The sequence below is a fragment of the Poromitra crassiceps genome (assembly GCF_964638095.1).
Source record: "Poromitra crassiceps genome assembly, chromosome: 1".
Taxonomy (NCBI): domain Eukaryota; kingdom Metazoa; phylum Chordata; class Actinopteri; order Beryciformes; family Melamphaidae; genus Poromitra; species Poromitra crassiceps.
This window is the reverse complement of record NC_139623.1, coordinates 46,656,636-46,670,529: the sequence shown is the minus strand read 5'-3', so window position 1 is coordinate 46,670,529 and position 13,894 is coordinate 46,656,636.

Below are 13,894 nucleotides of genomic sequence, written 5' to 3'. Positions count from 1 at the left end.
AGCATTGTGCCAGCGTATGGCGCTGTTCCAAAACGTGTCAACATGTGTCGTTGCCTGGGAAACGCACATCCCATAATAACTGTTCGCATCGCATCCTAGGTTGTGTTAAATGCACTTGAAAAACATATTTTGAACAGAACCACCTGCTGAGATGACTATATATGCTGTGACCAATGCATCATTGACACACCCACTCTCTTCCTATAAGCGAACTGTAGAGGGTCGAAAGGAGACACCTGCATAGCAAGAGGCTCCAAGATGATCTGAATCCTTTCCAAACACTTCATGATTATGTGAAGTCAGCGCTATATTCCCTTTTTACAGCAACCTTTTTGAGGTGGTAAAGCAGGAAGTAAAGCAAGTACAACCAATAACACGAATGAGGGCCCTGGCACTGGAACACCTAAATGGGATGAAACCATCATTAATGGTATTTGTTACACCTGCTTTACTTCCTGGTTTACCACCTCAAAACGGTTGCTGTGAAAAGGGTGTATAGGTTTTAAATCGTTAAGCTTGTGGACTTGCATTTCTTAGGGACAGGGGCAATACAAGAGGGTTTCCACATCTTTGGAGAGAATCACACAACTGCTCAGGACAGCATCAGGACCTGCCGCCTTGCTTCTTTTAAGTGGCCACTGATGATGAACTTGGACAACAGTGATGCTAAGAGGAGGACATGTAGGCTACTGTAGGCTGCTGTCAGCGTTTCTCTGGGGAAAAGAAGAGAAAACCTGTGCCTGTTCAGTAGAGATGTTGGAAAAGGCCCCACGCTGGTGACACCACAGCCAGTGATGAGCTTCAGACTATTCCACACAGCCTTGCTATTCTGGTCCTGTACCTACCTCCACCTTACATTTAGACTGCCTGTTTTCCTGCCTGATAACTTTTCAGGTCTTTTCTGCTTAAATCTTACCCGTATCCCTGCTGACAAACGCAGCCTTTTTCCTATTAAGTGCAGCTTTAACATCCCTTGTCACGCATAGGCTTGTTATTAGAAAAGCATTTGTTTTGCAAGGAATCACTAGCCTGACATCGCCAGACCAATTCACAAAATGCCAATGAATCTGGAATTTAGATCTCCAGGGGGCGTTATCAACGGGCACAGACCAAAATGCCTCTGGACGCGATTGGATATGTCAACCAACCAATCAGAGCAACAACACATGAATTTGAATGAACGGGAAATAAAAATGCCTCAACACCGGCGCCCCTCTGTCAGTCATAGTGACGGCCATAGGGCCTATTGTCCATTTACTTTGGCCTGCATACTGTTCCAGCTTTGCATTGCAGGTTGCTGGCTGTTGAGCTGGGAGCTGGGCTGATTAGCCTGATTGGAGATCGGCAGCACCTGGCCAGTCCTGCCAGGCATTCTACTTAGGGCTACCTGCCCTGCCAGTCAGCAGAGATAGAGCCAGAGCCATTCTCTCCTCCAGACCAAGCTGAGCCAAGCTCTCACCTTTTTGTCTTTTGTTTTATACTGACAACACACACACCACACATTTCCCACTGCACCCATACACTTCCAGACACCACTGATACTGACTACCACACCCCATTGTACTTTTTGTCATATATTCTTTACTTTCTGATTATTCTGATTATTCTGATTATTGTTTAAAGTCCTCATCTCCCTCTTTTGTTGTGGCCTACGAGCCGGTAATAACAGTCATCGTATCAAACCCCGCCCCATATTAGATAAACGGTGGAGATAGAGTACCGCAGGGATGACGCATTTTTATAGTCGCGTTCTTCACTGTTTCTGCCAATGGGATTTTTGAATGGGGTTTTTGGTGCGATGCTTAAAATGAGGTCTGTGGTTAACGCAAGCTTATTCAAACGCGAACCTGTGTTCAGCAGGATCATCTTCACACATGAGGACCACTTTCATGAGTTTTGAAGCGTAAATGCAAGCCCTAGAAGTAAAAAGCTCATGCTATTCCAGAACTACACTGTCGCATAGGCTTCCACGTCATGTCACCACAGCCAAATTCAACCTTTTATCATATAAGCGTTGTGTTACTGTGAGCTGACAGCAGTGTTAGCAATCACAGACACACACACAAATACAATAAAGAAGTTTATTAAACATAAACCAACTGGCAACTATTAACATTAATGATAAACTAAGTAGTGGCATGAAACTAACAAATATGAAACCCACCACTACACAGGTCTCTACAGATGAAGAGGGGATTCTCTCCACCAAACCATTGCAAACAAACTAATGTTAGATAATTTGTTATTCTAGAATGTACACGTATTCATTCATTCAGCGCTCTGACAATGCTCCTGGTGTTACACTATAACACGTCCGTGTGGGAACATATCACAACATGGGATACAATGCTATTGTTACAACGGTAACTACAATTGGAAAATACTACAATTAGAAAATACTACAATTGGAAAATACTAATAAATCTAGTTTGAAGGAGCGAGTGGGCAATAGCTGTGTGACTGAACGGCGAGGCTAGGGAAAGATAATTTCTGTGTCCGCCCTTCGGCGTGATGACGATCCAAGCAAGACGGCCCAACTTCCACTTCCTGTCATTTTGTCACATGGGTTTTGCCCATGGTTTTCCACGGACACTTAGGAGACTGCGGTGACCCATCTATAGTGATATAATATCTATGATTATAGCATCTGTGCATCAAGTGCTGCACTAACATTGAATGTTAAAGCAAATAGCATCAGTGTTCACAGTAAACAAACTCGATGAATTTGAATGAATGAAATACCGGTACGGTACTTTTATGTTGACTCTATTTGATGACCTCTCACATCATGTAGCCTACACTCAGATTAAGTTGACTTACACTCACAGAGCTTGTTCCAACGCTGAAGTACTGCTGATGCATCATCATTCTCCAATTAGTCTGCCTGCAAGTTTAAACACATGCATGTCCTTCTGCTATTCTTGTCATTTCAGGCTTCGTTGGCCCTCGACCTCCCCCCTTATCCAGCACCTCACCTCCCCCCCACCCCCACTCCCACCCCCACCCTGCCAGTCTGAGGCCCCTGAAGAGAAACAAGGGGGGTGTGGGGATTCCATCGTGCCCTGCTGTAGCCCCACGGAGACCAAAACAACCATTCAATAAACATTCTGCACGCCTTCTCCCTGACTGAAAAGCTACTGGCGCCACAACAATTTTAAACGGTGTGTGTGTGTGCGTGTGCGTGCGTGCGTACGTGCATGCGTGCGTGCGTGTGCGTGCGCGTGTGTGTGTGTGCGTGCGTGCGTGCGTGCATTCATGCGCACCCACCACAGGGTGCTACAGGAAAGCCTGCCTGTGGCCATCAAACTCTTGAACTCCTCCCTCAGAGTGTCAGACGCCCTCAGACTTATTTCACCTGTCAGCAACTTCGTAACTCCTATTTTATAATGTCCAATACAGCAGTTTGTGCAATAATCCAATGTGCAATGATCATCCACACTGCTACTTATTTGCAACTATCTGCATCATTGCCTTTTAGTATTACAATAATTATTCACACTGCTATATATATTAAATATGATGTACTAAATATTATGTACATATTTTACATATTTCCCACTTTCTTATTCTACAGCACTGTTCATATATATATATATATATATATATATATATATATATATATATATATATATATATATATATATATATATATATATATATACAGTATATATATATATAATCTTTATTATATTTTTATTTTACATGTTTTATTTGTCTTTATATTCTATTTTATTGTCTTATTTCTATTCTTATCATTAGAATCTAATAATTAGAGTAACTTCAGCATTCAATAAAGCGTGTATGCATGCGCGCGTGCATGTGTGTGTGTGTGTGTGTATGTGTGTGCGTGCGTGCGTGCGTGCGCGCGTGCACATGTGCATGCGTGAGAGCTGATAGAGGGGGTATTTTGCTTCGGGTAATTAGCAGTGCATTTACACCAGTGAGCAGAAATAACCGCCAGCTTGAATAACTCCTGCTTTATGTGCTCCCTCTTCAGCAGAGGGAGCAAATCAGAGGAGACGACTGGACACAATTAAATTCAAATTAACAAGTTGGATTTCTGTGCAGGTGAGTAAAGAAAAAACTGAATGTAACTCTAAACTGATTTGTGGGTTCATAGGGTGAGAAGATAAATAGGTGATATCAGACTAGGGTAGTGGAAATGCATTATACTAAGTTCCGTATGGGTGTATGAGCTGATGGAGTAGGCCTATGGTTGACTAGACTAGACAGGGTGCAACACTTTCTAACCACTAGTGCCCCAGATGCATGCCTAATATGCTCATATACTAATTTCCTGAATATTTGTCTAAAAATGCCTTACTAGTCTGATCGATGATGGTGTTCATCGGTATGAGGAGCAACAGGAATAAGTCTTTATGGAGATGCAGATTTAGCTGCCCCACAGCTAAGAGATAACCTATATACCAGTGGTTCTCAACGTGGGGCCCGAGGACCACCAGGCGTCCTTGAGGGGTTTCCAGAGGGTCCCCAGCAAATACCTGAATTATTAAGTTTCACAATTATTTCATTATTTTCATCATTATTATAAGTTAACACCATTAAATAATGTAGACGAATGGCTATGTTGATCATAATTTCTCTGTTATCGCTCTAAGACAGATAGTCATGGAATTCTGGACAAAATCATAACAATCAAAAATATTCTCATATTTGGGTCCGTGGTTCTAATGTGGACTAAATGAGGTGTTCCTGATCTGAAAAAGATTGAGAATCACTGCTATTATACTGTATATTATGTTGTGTGTATATGTCTAGATTCTAATTAACACTGCTTCATCACTTTGCGTTGATGGAGTCTTATGTTTTAAAATCACTGATCAGTGAATTCTACTGAATCCTGTGTGTGTGTGTGTTTGTGTGTGGGGGGGGGGGTAATTAGAATTGATTAATTAAAGGTAACGCTTTATATTAAGGTTCTATTCATATGCGTTAATTAATAGGTTATAAGGCTCTTATAAGGTTCTTACTAACACTATTATTATGTTAATAATACTATATAAGTGTTAATAATCGCATTAGAAACATATTTATTGGTAGTTTTAAGCTTATAAGCACTTTATAAGCACTTTATAACCACCTTTACTAGCTGGTTTTGTTCATTAAGCTTAATAAATAGTTTGTTATTACCTTATTAGCAGTTAACTATGCACTTATTAACAGTTAACTATGCTTTTTGCAGGTACCGGATCTAAAGCGAGAACAGTGCCTTACTAAGGTTAATAAATCCTTTAGTATGCACTTATTATGCTTTTTGTAGGTACTGGATCTAAAGCGAGAACAGTACCTTATTAAGGTTAATAAATCCTTTAGTATGCACTTATTATGCTGCCTCAATGGAGGCAGATGTCTGAATGCCCAAAAGGCCAGGGGGATGATTCTGAGAGATGTGTGTTTCACTCAGGGTTTTGTGTCTCTAAGAGGGTCAGAATTGCATGATGGGACAAAAATGCAAAGTAAGCCTCCCAAAGCCTTCTAAACAGCCAATAAGAGGTTTTTCTTGAATAACTCTGGAAGCGACGCTCGAATCTTTCTGAAATTTTCATCGCTTCTCCAGGAAGTGAGCATGGGCTTTCGAACAGTGCCTTATTAAGGTTAATAAATCCTTTATTATGCACTTATTAACAGTTAACTGTGGTTTTCACAGCTCCCCTAGTGGGAAGGAGCACTAGTGGTCAAGGTTGATAAAATGTGAATACAAATTACAATGTTTTAGCAGGGAAGGACAAAAACACGCTTTAAGCTCTTTAAAAAAAAAAAACTTTCCAAGTAGTGCGTGTTAAAAAAAACTGAGGTAGGTTTCTTTTTATAAAGATTTTAAAGGATTTATTAACCTTAATAAGGCACTGTTCTAGCTTTAGATCCGGTACCTCCAAAAAGCATTTTTTTCCCTCTTTTTTTCTATATATTTTTCCCCCCCGATTTTTTATCCCATTTTTATCCCCCATTAGTACTAATTTATATTTATCCTGGTTGCTGCTCCACCCTCTGCCGATCTGGGGAGAGCCGAAAACTGTCTCCATGCTTCCTCCGAGACATGGGCAGTTAGCCAGCCGCTTCTTTTCACCTGACAGGGGAAGCTTCACCGGTAGGACATAGCACGTGGGAGGATCACGCTATTCCAACGAGTTCCCCTCCCTCCGAACAGGCGCCCTTCATGACCAGAGGAGGCACCGCATCAGCAACCAGGATATTGCATGTTTTGGTGAAGGTGTTCCTATATGAAGGAAACCCCCGGGAGGCACGGCGAGAACATGCAAACTCCACACAGAAAGGCCCTTTTGACGACCCCACCCAGGCAGTGGGCACTCGAGGACATGCGGATGGGCACGCATTCCTTCAGCGTTCACAGCGTCCCAGGTGGGAATCGAAACCAGGACCTTCGAGCTGTGAGGCGACACCGCTTACCACTGCACCACCGTACCCCAAAAAGCATAGTTAACTGTTAATAAGTGCATAGTTAACTGATAATAAGGTAATAACAAACAATTTATTAAGCTTAATGAAGTAACAAAACCAGCTAGTAAAGGTGGTTATAAAGTGCTTATAAATGTATTATAAGCTACCAATAAATATGTTTATAATGCAATTATTAACACTTATATACTATTATTAACATAATAATAGTGTTAATAAGCACCTTATAAGAGCCTACCTATTAAATTACGCTTATTAATAGAACCTTAATATAAAGCATTGCCAGTCTTGGTTTTCTGTCATTGTGTACTGAGTTGCTGTTGGATGGATTATGGTAACCTTAACCTATTAGAAAGAGGAGATGGTCTTAACGGTGTATATGATGCGAAACAAGAAAGACTGTCTCCTGTTTTTTGCAGTGGTGTTTGGTTTGGAAACTATTTGGATTCTACTCATTTTTCATGAATGTTGGTAATGCTGCGATATTAGTGTCGAGCAGGACCGGACTGGGACCAAAAAGAGGCCCTGGCAGTAGGTCCAGACCAGCCCACCAGGGGCACTTTGTGCACCGCCAAAAATAAATTGGGGGGTTGGAAGCCAGATTTAGAGAAATATCTAATTTTAAATTAACAGACTGAGCAGGTGTAACCAAGGCTATTTTCCAAACTGCTCAGCCTCCTGGAAAGATCCATAATCACCAGACTAAGTACATTGTCACTGCCCAGGCTCAATGGACTTGACAAACAAGGAGACCACACAAATCTTACAATTAAATCTGCATGCATTACCATGAAGGACAAATAGTCTATCACTAAACTTGCCCCTTGCATCAACCTCTATGTCCTCTTCACTGAAGACAGGGCTGGGAGGACTTTCTATTCTTTTTTAAAGAATGATGATATTTTTCTTTGCATTTTGACCTGGCTGGAGTGGAGAAAAAAACACCAGAGTGATGTTTAATGCAGCAGAGGACAGCATACTACAATGACTACTCTATTCATTTGTCCCAATTTCCCCCCGGGGATCATTAAAGTCTTTCTGATTTCTGATTTCTGATCTGGTTATAGGCCATATAGCATGAAGGAGCTTTGTTTTCCTGAGACTACGTTAATCAACACAGCTTTCACAGTTCACACCACTGGCCATGGCCCGCCAACAACTGCAGGCATGAGGCACCGCACCATAACAAGGCAGCAATAATAGTCTCTATGAACACTTCTACACAAACACATTCAATCATGCATAGCACAGCAGCCAAAAACACACATGCAACATTTTTCTGCATTGGCTTCAAGACTCTTACGTTTTTTGTCTCTTTTCTTTTCCTCGCCACCTTTTGCTTTGTTTACGTTCATGATTTTGTTGAGATATAGTTAGTATTTGACATGCATCTATTCCCCCGCGGCTGCGTTGAGTGATGTAATTACATTGACATTTAGGCAGCCCAAGTCCACTTTTGGAAAAGGGGGGGGGGGGGTGTCTCCGCCTCTCAGACCATACAATATCAATGATGACCACTTGACAGAAGTCACCTGTAAAAATGGGGCGGCCCATCTCTCTTCCCAGTGTGTTTTGGGCTGACCTGACTGACAGCGTACTTCGGCTGCATTTAGGGGATAAATAAACATGCGGTCAGACCGGCCCAGAGCGGCCCAGAGCGGCCTAAAATCACAGCGGCCCTTCTGGCATTTGCCAGAATTGCCAGATGGCCAGTTCGGGCCTGGTCTCGGGTTCCTTTGCTTGCTTCAATACCCACATCAGTCAGTATGCCACAGTTGCTCTCAGTGCTTTTAAGAAAGATCTGGCCAGTGTTGAAACCAGATGTGTGGTGGCCTACATATATTCACATGGTGAAAATGTAACATTTTCATTTCTTGACATTTCCATAAATTAGAAACTGTCCCCTATATAACTTTTTAAATGACTGAGATAGCTCGCTCAGATCAAAAGCTACGAGTATTTTAATCTCTTAAGTGTCTAAAAGTAAAATGTGATACAAATAAGTTGAAACATTCCACAATGTAATATTGTTGTCTACAGCGGCATTCCACCAAAACAGTAAAAATACTTTCCCCTTTTGTTTGATCAAAAATAATTATTCACCGTGATGATGTACTACGGAGATGAAAGTAACCAAATCAGTCAAAATCTCAAAATACCAGCATAACTCATTTTCGACCTTCTTTGGCTCATTGCCAACAATGTGTACATGTAGCAGTAACATGTGAAGGGTTCTGCCAGGCCGCCACGCATATATACATATATTATGTTTGAAGCTTAAAGTCGAGCTGAACCCAAAAATGACTTTTCTTTTCTTTTAGTTCAAATACGTATGCTAGTGCACCTATTTAATAATGTATGCAAAAAAATCACAAAAATCTAATTTCTTTAGTTTTTCACACTTTTTCACATCAAAAGTTAATTTTTCAAGATTTCATTGATAACAGTAATTTACAGTTTGCTGACGTCACCTAGTACTATCAAATTTCTACCCCATTTCAACCAATCATATCACGACATGCAGCTGTCAATCAAATCTTCATTTCAGGATCATTTTGTCTTCCAAATGAAGTAGAAAATGGCGCCTAGTGCCTGTCATCTGGCAGAATTCCTATCCCATAAACTAACTACTAACTTGGCCAATTGTATGAAACATGAACAAAAAACAAAAACTATAATCTCTAAGAATGCAAAGAAATGTAACTGGCTCGTTAAAACGCGCATTCCAGGAATATCGTATTTACAGAAATAGCGTAAATGGCGCGCGCTTGAGAGCGTGGTTGTCAGGGGTTGCCCGTCGGAGATTCCAGGCGGGCGGGCAGCACCCATGCATCGGATTGTCCGCTCGCTCCGCACGAAGCAGGTGGCTGCCTGGTACTCCGCGGATCCCACTCGCGTAGCACGACAACACACTGAATCCCACTCGATTTGGGGGTGGAACACGCCATGATTGACCAATGCCAAAGCCAGTCGACAGAATTGTCAAATCAAATCATCGACACGTATATGGTCCGCCTCTCAATTTGTTTTCAGTCTCCGACGCTAGCGCTAGTGCATTCCGTTCTGGTTCACCTGGACTTTAAGCTCAACCCACACATTGATATTCCAGCGTGCAGATGAGAGAAATGCGTGGGCAAAGAAATGTAAGAGGTAAAGAAACAAGAGTCGGGCATGAAAAGAGCAGGAGGGTGCAAGAGGACGGTATTCATCTTATGCAGCCCGCCCACTTTTTCTCTTCCGTGTTAGACGCAATTGTATTTGTTCTTCCGGTTCAGCGCTAGTTGGCGGCCAATTTCAAAACAAAAAGTAACTATGAATGAAGTTTGGAAACATTCAGAAACTACACTGCGGGCAACTTCAGTTACATGTTCATAGCGTTACTGCTGCGAGGAGCCGATGGCTGTACCCGGTCGGCGTTTATTCACACAGCCAGCGCTCTCAGTCCTCGATGCTCGTTAAATATTTCCAAATAGGCGTTATTCTGATAAACTGGTCACATATTTGGAATGTTACGTTCTCATCCGGAAAAATATTAAAACTTTAAAACAGTTTGTTTTTTTGCTTGAAAACAGCTTCTAAAAACAGTGTCTAAAAATTATTACGGTAGGCGTAATCTACTTCCGGGTCTAAAACGGAAAGACGATTACAAAATGACATCATGCAGAAGCGTCCTTATGGGCAAATGTTAAGGTGAATAAGAGAGGTGGATGTGAAATGTTTCTGGTGGATTGAGTTTTCAGCCAGAGCTGGGAGGTATAGGGAGTGACTGCGTAGTCCTGTCAGTGGTGGGTCATTACACCACTGGGAAGACAGGAGGGAGAAGAGTTGAGGTTTTGAATTCGATATGAGCAGGGAGCCAGTGAAGGGAGCACGAGAGGGGGTGAAATAGGAGAGTTTAGTGTGAATGAAAATGAGGTCCGGCCTGCCCCCAGCCCTCTGTGTATATGAGTCAAAGGGGCTTTGGGAGTCCAGCCAGGAGGGAGTTGTCGTCCGGACGAGAGATGACTAGAGTTTGAACAGCAAGCCTGGCTCGGTCCCTTGTGAGGAGGAGGGCTGATAATGCAATGTGCAAACCTACAAGATGTTGTGGTTCCATTGTGGGCCTCACAGATTGATTGTCTTAAGGTCTTGGCAGATTCTTGGCACTCTGGGCAGAAGACAGTGTGGTGGAATGAAGGGGTTGAGATTGACGGGCCTAGCAGACATCCAGCTGCAAATGTCAGCTACAGTAGGTAAGCAAGCAGAGACGCGTTCTTCAATCTCAGAAGGAGAAGTGTCAGTGTCAGAAGAAGGGAAGGGCTGCTTTGTCAGCATAACAATGGAAGGAAAAGTTGTGGGATGTGATGAAGAGGTTTCACGGAGAAGAGGAAGAGCATGTAGACCGCCGCCCACAATGAAGTCTAGAAGCAGAGACAGAGACCCTCCCCAAGATACCTGGTCAAACAGGCAAGTCACTTTGGGAGACAAAATCACAACATGCAGAGACTACCTGGGCAGCAAACGTGGCAAGGAGCATGGTGTTCACAATGTTGGCAAGGAGAGCAGTTTCATTGGAGTGCGACGCCTCGAGGCCAGACTGTAAGATAGAGAAAGTTGCGTTCAGCATTTTCTGGAAAGAAACAACGAGAGCAATAAGAGTGTGTGATTTTTGACATGAGGTGGGTTGAGGGATTGTTTCCGGAGAAGAGGAGTAAAGGGCTCATTATAGTCGAGCAAGGCTCTGCGAGGTGGAGCTCCGCGAGTCACGTGCGGACCTCGCGCTGGAGCAAATGCTTTTATACTCAGAATGGCAGCCAAGTGATCAGCAATAGCCCTCACGCCCATAGCCAGCAAGTGCTTTGAAAGGCTAGTCATATCACAGATCCGCCCCACACTCCCCCCGGACCACGACCCGCTCCAATTTGCATACCGACCCAACAGGAGCACGGCGGATGCAATAGCACACGTACTCCACACTGCCCTCTCACACCTGGAGGGGAAGGACACGTATGTGAGAATGCTGTTCGTGGACTACAGCTCAGCATTCAACACCATAGTACCCTCCAGGCTGGTAAGCAAGCTCAAGGTCCTGGGACTAAACACAGCAATGTGTGACTGGATCCTGGACTTTCTGACAGACCGCCGCCAGGTGGTGAGAGTGGGCAACCTCACCTCCTCCCCACTGACCATCAGCATAGGAGCGCCCCAGGGATGCGTCTCCAGCCCCTTCTGGTACGACCTCTACACCCACGACTGCGTGGCGACTCAAACTTCAAACACCATCGTGAAGTTTGCAGACGACACAGCAGTCGTGGGGCTGATCTCCAGGGGCGACGAGACAGCCTACAGAGAGGAGGTGAAGGCCCTAGAACAGTGGTGCCAGGACAACCACCTCTCTCTGAACGTCTCCAAGGCCAAGGAGATCATTGTAGACTACAGGAGGGGGGGGGGGGGGGCGCACCCCCCCCAATCACCATCAACGGCACAGTGGTGGAAAGGGTGGACAGCTTCAAGTACCTGGGAGTCAACATCCACCAGGACCTGACATGGGCCGGTCACACCGCCACTGTTGTCAAAAAGGCCCAACAGCGACTACACGGACTCAGGCGCCTAAAGAAATTTGGGCTAAGGCCAGAAATCCTTAGGGACTTCTACAGAGGCACCATTGAAAGCCTGCTGACTGGCTGCTTCACCACCTGGTACGGGAACTGTACCACCATGGACCGCAGGGCGCTAAGAAGAGTGAGGCGCGCGGCCCAGCACGTAACAGGATGTGAGCTGCCAGAACTGCAGGAACTGTATAAACAGCGGTGCCTCAGGAGGTCCCTGAAGATCATCAAAGACACAAACCACCCCCACAACAGCCTGTTCTCCCTGTTACCCTCAGGGAGAAGATACAGGGTCCCAAAAGCACGCACAAATCGCTTGAGGGACAGTTTCTTCCCGCAGGCCACGAGACTCCTTAACATACACAAATAGTGTAGTAGCTGTACTGTACCGCACTGTAGATGCTACCATTATGTATGTCTAATGTTTAATTGTATGTTTAATTAGGTATATGCTATTTGCACCTGTACGTCAAATACGTCGAATTCAAAATGTTTAAGTACGTCCAAGTATGCACATGACATGTGCACCTATGTGCAGTGAATATCCCACTGTCTCTGACTTGTCTTATCACTCTACTGCCTTATTGCTTGTGTCTTTTGTTGTTTTTGCACTCATATGCCCTGTTATATTTGTACTATGTTGTAAACGGAGTTCACAGCACAAGAATTTCACACGTGATACTTGTACTACGGAGTGACAATAAAAAATCTTGAATCTTGAATCTTGAGCATTTACATTGTACAATGGTAATAGTGAGAACAGCCGGTGAAAAGTCTCAATGAAACGCTATTATGTGCAGTACTGAGTGTGCGTTCACTCTCAAACGACCGTATATCAGCACATGAATGAATCACCAAACTTGTTTTTACTGAATAGCCGTTTCAGTTCTCAGCCCTGATAGCCTACTCTGTGCTGCTTTTAATCTCTCTCAACCATGCTCTCAACACAACACATTTACTTGGTGAAATGACTAAAAACGAACAGGTGCAAATCAAAGTTCAGCCTACCACATGGCATGGGTCAAGAAATGTGGTGAAAACACAGCTCAGTGTTCAGGGCTCAGTGGCTCGAAAGCGGCCATGTTTGGAGAGAAGCCGTGCGGAGGTTGCGCTGTGAGAAAAATCTTCAGGTACACGGTGGGCGGCCTACGGAGGTCTCCTCCCCCGCGCCCTTCACGGCACAGCGGGTATAAAACAAGCTTACCTCTAGCTGTCTTGTGGGTCATTTGCATTTGGAGTTGATTGGTAGTCAGAATTGGAGGAGAGGGTGGGTTCAACAGGGCAGTCGGTGCCCCTGCGGATGGAAAAGGATTTGTGGCCCTCAGCTGGGAAGAGAGGAGCGAGAGAGGCTCATTAAGCCAGAGTCAGTGGGGTTAGAGGAGGCTGTCATGGGGGAATTGGGGGTAGGGCTAGTGGCTAGTTGGGAGAAGGAGCCTCAGATGTCATTGGATTTTTCTTCTCAACATCAGTGTCAAAAGCTGCCTGGAAGCATTTTACACTCAATTTGCAAGGTTTCAGACAGCCACAGGGCAGGTGGGGCGGCGGAAAAGATTACAGCGAAGGTCAAAAGACGAAGAGAGGACTGTTGGCGATGGAAGCGGTGCCGTCTGTGGAATTAGAGAGGAAGACGTGGAGGAAGTGAGGAGTGCGAGGATGGAGAACAGAAAGTCCACGAAGCACACTCGCACTTTTTCAGCAGCACCCTGCTTCACATTCACACCGTTAAACACATTCACACTTGAGAGGTACCTGGTACACCCACAGTCTTCTACTGTTGTCCATTGAGCCAGGCGAGGGTTACGTGCTTTGATCATGGGCACCTCAACAGTATTAAATAACATAGGCTTATGTGCATATTCACCTTGGTG